This window comes from Apodemus sylvaticus, chromosome X (genome assembly GCF_947179515.1).
Source record: "Apodemus sylvaticus chromosome X, mApoSyl1.1, whole genome shotgun sequence".
Taxonomy (NCBI): Eukaryota; Metazoa; Chordata; class Mammalia; order Rodentia; family Muridae; genus Apodemus; species Apodemus sylvaticus.
This window is the reverse complement of record NC_067495.1, coordinates 52,022,886-52,032,113: the sequence shown is the minus strand read 5'-3', so window position 1 is coordinate 52,032,113 and position 9,228 is coordinate 52,022,886.

Below are 9,228 nucleotides of genomic sequence, written 5' to 3'. Positions count from 1 at the left end.
ATTTTTATTTCATACAGTCTATTGTTATTTCCTTTGGTTATTACCTCCCTAGGAGGGAAAGCAATTCCCTACTGCTGAAGACACCAGGTACTTCATATACATGGCTTTAAGGCCCCCAAACAAGCTGAACTGAATGTTCCTTCATGAGAACTAGCATTCATTGTACAAAAAGGCACAATGATAGCTTACAAAGGATAGAAGCAAGCAAGACACCTATGAACCATAACTGTGGCCAGTGTGGCACAATGACCCTAAGAGTTAAGTAGTGGTACTTATGCCTTAGGGATAACCAACAGCTCTCTGATTGGCTTTAAGGGCCATTCAACAAGAGTGAAACCATAATTTTTACTGGAAACCTAGACAAATACCCAGAGGCATGTATATCTTAGTGGAAAACCTACAACTACCACTTTACTAAAACAGCGTAATCTCTAGCTACACTCTGTCTTTACACCCACAGATAATGAGCCTTTTATCAAGGAAACTACTATGCAACAGATGGAGACCATTACAGAAAACCACAACCAATCAAAATGGAGAGCTGGAGAGCCCAATCCCAAGGGATATACCTACATTACATCTTCTGCATTTGAGGCTCAGAAAACATTGTAAAAGAGGGAGATAGAAAAAAAGTAACAGCAAGAGGATCAGAGAGCTTGCGGTAACACTATGGTGTTTGGAATGTAAGAAGCTATTCTCATAAAATCTTAATATCAGAATGGCCAAAACATGAGCTGAACACGGTTAACAACAGACTGTCAAAGTAGATGAGAGAAAGCCCATGAGGCTTCAACACCACACAGAGAAGTGCACATAATCAAGGAATGTTGAGGATGAGAGAAATAGTCTTCCTTAGTGAAGAGCATACCAAATGGCTCTTCAATATCAAATGGTTAGCCCTGAAAATACATATAATGTAAATGTATACAGACTGAGGGGGTGATATTTATGTCTATCAATACCTATCTATGTATCTATGTATCTATCTACAGTCTATCTATCTATCTATCTATCTATCTTTCTATCTATCCATCTACCTATCAATCTATCCAGCTATCATGTGTGTGTGTGTGTGTGTGTGTTTGTGTAACAACAACTAGGAACACACATATATTATTACTTGTAAACCTTTATGATTTCAAATCTGTATGTGTGACTGTTTCTGAGATTCAAACTCCTAAGTATGATTTCTGGGTAGCTTACTTCTTAAAATATGTATTTGCTAGAAAATGATAGACAAGATCTATAATTAAGCTACTAATCATTTTTGATTTCAGCCTCAAAGTTTGAATAGTTATAGTAATTTTAGTTCTATAATTAATAATAATAGTAGTAATTTTCTTCTTGAATATCCATTCAGAGACATTTTTAACATTTTCAGACATATTTTTATATTTTAAAACAAAAATGTAATAATTATTCATTCTAGATTGCTTGTTTTCACTTAACATTAAATTATGTATGCCTTGTCATTTGTACTTATGAAGCACCTTATCTGCCATAAGATTTTTCTTAAGAAGCAGGTACATCAGTAACCAGTTACTTATGAATATTCATGTTATTTCCAATGTCTTCCTATTCTAAAATTGTAACAATAGTTAGCTTTGGTTCCTTAAACACTTCTATTAGTAACCTGTCTATGGTGTGAGTTCTTAGCTTTGATTTAGTTTTAACTCTAAAGATCAAGTCCTCATTTTTACCTAAGATTCCAGTCCACAGAAATTGAAATGATATCCATTTGTTTATGGTGTAGGATTTAGTTGTCTCACCATCCCTATAACAATCACTAGCACAAGAAAAATATTTTCAGGCTGGGGAAAGATGAAATTTCAAAGCAGTTTAATTTGCATTTCTCTGATGAAAGGATGTTGAACATTTTAAAAACTATTTTTCAGACATTTGTATCTCTTTCTTTTCTTTGAGAACACTTTGATTCAATGTCATAATTTTTAATTGGGTTCTTTGTTTTTTTAGTGCTCAAATTTTTAGTTATTTATATATTCAACACAACAACAATTAGATGTAAAGGTGGTTAATAGTTTTTCCTATATATGTTGCTTCCTCATTCGAATTATAATGTCCTTAGCTATACAGGTGCTTTTTAATTTAATAAGATCCCATTTGTCTGCTGCATTAAGTGTTGCTATTTTCAGTAGTTTTAGTGCTCTTAGACAATTTTGAAGGATAGGAACAAGAAATATTAGCTTTATAATATTACCTGTAAAACAGAATTTTCAATTACTATAATTTTCAACAATATATAATGATCTCATATTTATTACTTGCATTCTAGATAATGACTGATGATGTTCCATAAAAGAAGCTAATTAATGTCCCTGTGGAATTTGTACATCTTTCTTTTTTAACTTTCTTTTCATTAAAAAATACCAAATTATGGAACATAGAATCTTGGTAATTGGTATATAACCTGATAGTTGAAAATAATTGAGTAAATGTTAAAATATTGGCAAAGAAGTTTCAGTGTGGTCAAACTATGATCAATAAACTTTGCTGTGAGTATGGGAAAGAGGGAAGGAAAGAATAGAGACAGGAAGGGAAAATAAGTTTCTTATATGTGTAAAGGTAATGAGCAACCTTATTTCTGAATCTCAGCTTATTGCCATAGACATTTAGTGATTACCAAAGGCCTATAGAAACTGAAAATAACAAGGACCTGTTCCAGACATCTTCCCTGTTATTAAAATTGGTGGTGCTTTCATAATTAACTCTTTGGTCATCAATATTCTAGTTTCCTAAAATTTTTGGATGACAGTAACAAATTCTATTTTGAAACAATGTTACATAAATTACTTGGGAAACACTTACACTTATAGTTACTAGTTATGCTTATAGTTAACATGTTGCTTGTCAGTTGTGCAATATTTCATAGCTCCAAGTGCCTCCCAAAAGAAACTGGAAAGAGCTTACACTAGCAACTTGACAACACACCTTAAAGCTCCAGAACAAAAAGAAGCAAATACATCCAAGATGAGTAGATGGCAGGAAATCAACAAACTCAGGGCTGAAATCAACCAAATAGAAACAAAAGGAACCACACCAAGAATCAACATAACCAGGAACTGGTTCTTTGAGAAAATCAACAGGATAGTTAAACACTTAGCCAGACCAACAAGAAGGCTCAGAGGTACTAACCAAATTAATAAAATCAGAAATGAAGAGGGAGACATAACAACAGAAACTAAAAATTCAAAAAAATCATCAGATCCTACTACAAGAATTTATACTCAACAAAGTTTGAAAATCTGGACGAAATGGACAACTTTCTAGATACATACCAGGTGCCAATGTTAAAACAGGATCAGATAAACCATCTAAATAGCCCCATAAGTCCTGAGGAAATAGAAAAAGTCATTAATAGTCTTCCATCATAAAACAAAACAAAACAAAACAAAAAAAAAAAAAAAAAACCAGGATGAGATGGGTTTAGCAGGGACTTCTATCAGATCTTCAAAGAAGAGCTAATACTAATACTCTTCAAAATATTCCACAAAATAGAAACTCAAGAAACACTGCCCAACTCATTCTACGAAGCCACAATCATGCTTGTGCCTAAACAAAACAAAGACCAAATAAGGAAAGAGAACTTCAGACCAATCTCCCTCATGAACATCGATGCAAAAATACTCAACAAAATTCTGGCCAACTGAATCCAAGAATACATCAAGACTGTAATTCACCATGATCAGATAGGCTTCATTCTAGGGATGCAGGGATGGTTCAATATACAGAAATCCATCGACTATATAAACAAACTCAAGGAAAAAAAAAAAACACATGGTCATTTCATTAGATGCTGAAAAGGCTTTTTACAAAACCTAGCAACCCTTCATGATAAAAGCCTTGGACAGATCAAGAATTCAAGGCCCATACCTAAACATAGTGAAAGCAATATACTGTAAACCAGTAGCTAACATCGAACAAAATGGAGAGAAACTTGAAGCAATCCACTAAAACTGGGGACCAGACAAGGCTGCCAACTCTCTCCCTATCTATTAAATATAGTCCAAACCAGAGCAATTAGACAACAAAAGGAAGTCAAATGTATACAAATCGGAAGGGAAGAAGTCAAAGTATCACTATTTGCAGATTATATGATTGCATACTTAAGCAACCCAAAAAATTCCACCAGAGAACTCCTAAAGCTGATAAACAACTACAGCAAAATGACTGGATATAAAATTAACTCAAACAAATCAGTAGCCTTCCGATACTCAAAGGATAAACAAGCTGAGAAAGAAATTAGGGAAATTATACCCTTCACAATCATCACAAATAATATTACATACCTTGGTGTGACTCTAACCAAGCAAGTGAAAGATCTGTAGGACAAGAACTTCAAGCCTCAGAAGAAAGAAATCATAAATCTCATAAGATGGAAGGATCTCTCACGCTCATGGATTGGAAGGATTAATATAGTAAAAATGGACATCTTGCAAAAGTAAGTGACAGATTCAAAGCAATCCCCATGAGAATTCTAAATCAATTTTTTATAGAGCTAGAAAGAGTAATCTGCAAATTCATTTTGAATAACAAAAAATCCAGGATAGAAAAAACTCTTTTGCAAAACAAAAGTTCTCCTGGGGGAATCAACACCCTGACCTCAAGCTCTTCTAAAGAGCAGTAGTGATTAAAAAAAAAAAAACTGTATAGTATTGGCATGGAGACAGGCAGGAAGATCAATAGAATAGAATTTGAAGACCCAGATATGAACCCACCCACCTACCATCACTTGATCATTGGCAAAGGAGCTAAAAACATCCAGTGGAAAAAAGACAGCATTTTTACCAAATGGTGCTGGATCAACTGGAGGTCAGCATGCAGAAAAATCCAAATTAACCAATTCTTATCTCCTTGCTTGTATAAACCTCAAGTCCAAGTGGGTCAAGGACCTCCACATAAACCACTGAAGCTTATAGAGGAGAAAGTGAGGAAGATCCTTGAACACATGGACACAGGGAAAATTTTCCTGAATAGAACACTAATGGCCAATGCTCTAATAACAAGATTTGACAAATGGGACCTCATAAAACTGCAAACCTTCTGTAGGGCAAAGGATACTGTCAATATGACAAAACAACAACCAACAGATTGGGAAAAGATCTTTACCAATCCTACATCTCATGAGGACTAATATCTAATGTATATAAAGAACTCAAGAAGTGAGACTCCAGGGTGTCAAATAATACTGTTGAAAAAAGGGCTAAACAGGGATTTTTCAACTGAGGAAACTCGGGCTCTTAAGGACCTAAAGAAATGTTCAGCATTCTTAGTTATCAGGGAAATGTAAATCAAAATCACCCTGAGAATCCACCTCACACCAGTCAGAAGGGCAAAGATGAAAAACTCAGGGGATCTTAGTATAAGTAGATAAGAATGGATCAATTTCCATTCTTCTTCATGCTTCTTCATGCTTCATGAACCAGCACCATTTGTTCAAAAGGTTATTTTTTCCCCACTGTATAGCTTTACTTCCTTTGTTGAAGATCAAGTGACCATAGGAGTGTGGGTTCATTTCTAGGTCTTCAATTTTATTCCATTGATCTACCTGCCTGACACTGTACCAATGCCATGCAGTTTTTAGCACTATTGTTCTGTAGTACTGCTTGAGGTCCAGGATACTGATTTTCCCAGAAGTTCTTTAACTGTTGAGAAGAGTTTTACTTATCCTGTTTTTGTTTTGTTTTTGTTTTTGTTTTTTGGGTTTTTTTTTTTGTCATTTCAGATGAATTTCAGAATTGTTCTTTTTAACTCTATAAAGAACTGAGTTGAGATTTTGATGGGGATTGCATTGAAACTGTATATTGTTTTTGGCAAGATAGCTATCTTTAGTATATTAATCTCACCAATCTACGAGCATGGAAGATTTTTCCATTTTCCGCGGTCTTCTTCAATTTCCCTTTTTAGAGACCTGAAGTTCTTGTCATACAGATCTTTCACTTGTTTGGTTAGAGTCACACCAAGATACTTTACATAGTTTGTGGCTATTGTGAAGGGTGTCATTTTTCTAATTTCTTTCTCACCCTACTTATTCTTTGAGTATAGGAAGGCTACTGATTTGCAGGAGTTGATTTTATAACCAGCCACTTTGCTGAAGTTGTTTATCAGCTGTGGGAGTTCTCTGGTGGAGTTATTTGGGTCACTTAAGTAACATATCATCTGCAAATAATGATAGTTTGACTTCTACCTTTCCAATTTGTATCCCTTTGACCTCCTTATGTTGTCTAGTTGCTCTAGCTAGAACTTCAAATACTATATTGAAAACATATGGAGAGAGGGGGCAGCCCTTTCTAGTCCCCAATTTTGCTGGGAATGCTTCAATTTTCTGTCCATTTTGTTTGATGTTAGCTACCGGTTTACAGTATATTGTTTTCACTTTGTTTAGGTATGGGCCTTGAATTCCTGTACTTTCCAAGACTTTTAGCATGAAAGGATGTTGAAACACAAGCTAAACAGAGACACAGTTAAACTAACAGAAGTTTCAGAATAAATGGATTTAATAGATATCTATAGAACATTTCATCCTAAATCAAAAGAATATACCTTCTTCTCAGCACCTCATTCCCCCAAATTGACCCTACAATTGGTCACAAAACAGACCTCAAGAGATACTAGAAGATCGAACTAATTCCATGCCTCCTATCAGTTCACTATGGAGTAAGGGTGGTCTTCAAAAGCAACCAAAACAACAGAAAGCCCACATAAACGTGGAAGATGTACAATGCTCTACTGAATGATAACTTGGTCAAGTAAGAAATAGGGAAGAAATCAAAGACATTTTAGAATTTAATGAAAGTGAAGGCACATCATACCCAAATTTATGCGAATCAAAGAAAGCAGTGCTAAGAGGAAAACTCATAGCTCTAAGTGCCTGCAAAATGAAGCTGGAGAGAACATACACTAGCAGCTTAACAGTATCCCTGAAAGCTTTATAACAGAAAGAAGCTAATACATCCAAAAGGAATAGAAGGCAGGAAATCATCAAACTCAGGGCTGAAATCAGCAAAGTTGAAACAAAAAGAACTATACAACGTATCAACAAAACCAGGAGCTGGTTCTTTGAGAAAATCAACCAGATAGGTAAACCTTTAGCCAGACTAACCAGAGGGCACAGAGACAGTATACAAATTAACAAAATCAGAAATGAAAAGGGAGAAATAACAACAGAAACTGAGGAAATTCAAAAAACTATCAGATCCTACTACAAAAGCATATACTCAAAACAATTGGATAATCTGGATGAAATGGACAATTTCCTAGATGGATACCAACTACCAAAGTTTAATCAGAATCAGATAGACCATCTAAATTGTCCCAAAACCCCTAAAGAAATCGAAGTAATCATTGACATTCTCCCAATGGAAAAGAATAACACAAAACACAGTACCAGATGGTTTTAGTGCAGAATTCTATCAGACCTTCAAAGAAGACCTAACACCAATACTCTTCAAATTATTCCACAAAATAGAAACAGAAGGAACACTACCCAACTCATTCTATGAAGCCACAATTTTGCTGATACCAAAACCACACAAAGATCCAACAAAGAAAGAGGACTTTAGACTAATTTCCCTTATGAATATCTACACAAAAATACTCAATAAAATTCTTGCCAACCAAATCCAAGTACACATCAAAACAATCACACACCACGATCATGTAGGCTTCATCCCAGGGATGCAGGGATGGTTCAATATCTGGAAATCCATCAATGTAATACACCTCATAGACAAACTCAAGGAAAAGCAAAAACACATGGCCATTTCATTACATGCTAAAAAAGCATTTGACAAAATTCAGCATCTTTCATGTTAAAGGACTTGGTAAGAACAGGATTTTAATTCCCATACCTAAACATAATTAAAGCAATATATAGCAAACCAGAAGCCAACATCAAACTATATGGAGAGAAACATAAAGTAATCCCACTAAAAGGACTAGACAAGATCTTTCAACACATCTATTCAATATAGTCCTTGAATTTCTAGCAAGAGCAATTAGAAAACAAAAAAGTCTCAAAGGGATGCAAATTGGAAAGGAAGGAGTCAAATTATCACTATTTGCAGATGATATAATAGTATAATTAAGCTACCCAAAAACTCCACAAGAGAAATCCTACAGCTGATAAACAACTTCAGCAATGTGACTGGATAAAAAATTAACTAAAGCAAATCCTATACTCAAAGAATAAACAGACTGAGAAAGAAATAATGGAAATGACACCATTAGCCAGAAACAATATAAAGTATCTTGGTGTAACTCTAACTAAACAGGTGAAAGATCTGTATGACAGGAACTTCAAGTCTTTGAAGAAAGAAATCCAAGAAGACCTCAGAAGATGGAAAAATCTTCCATGCTCATGGATTGACAGGATTAATATTGAAAAAATGACCATCTTACCAAAAGTAATCTATAGACTCAATGCAATCTCCATCAAAATCACAATTCTATTCTTTGTAGAGTTAGAAAGAGCAATTCTCAAATTCATCTGGAATAACAAAACAAAAACAAAAACAAAAAAAAAAAAAAAAACAAGGATAGCTAAAACTATTCTCAACAGTAAAAGACCTTCTGGGGGAATCAGTACCCCTGAACTCAAGCAGTACTACAGAGCAATAGTGTTAAAATTGCATGGTATGGTACCTTGACAGGCAGGTAGATCAATGGAATAGAATTGAAGACCCAGAAATGAAGCCACACACCTATTGTTATTTGATCTTTGACAAAGGAGCTACAGACATCCAGTGGAAAAAAGATAGCATTTTCAACAAATGGTGCTGGTTCAACTGGAGGTCTTACAAATTTTCTAAAGAATAATGTTTATCATAATATTGTATAACATTTACATTACCAATAACTATTAAAGAAATAGACAAATTAAAACGAAAAAGGCAATGGTTGTCAGACTTGTTTAGAAATCATAGAAACCTACCTTGCTTTTCATAATTAAAGCCAAACCTAACATAGTTCTAATATTGGAACAGAAACTGAGGTATGATAAGATAATGTCAACTCTTATCCCCAAAGTTGTCTATTAAGGATATGATATTACTGATACTCAAACTGCCATTATCATATTTTATACCTGTATTATAATTTTGATACAGGTGAAATTGGGAGACTTTCAAGCTACATGAGTAATGTTATTGTCTTAAGCCCTAACAAACCCTATACTAGGGGTAAAGATTCTTAGATAAAGAGATAGATAAT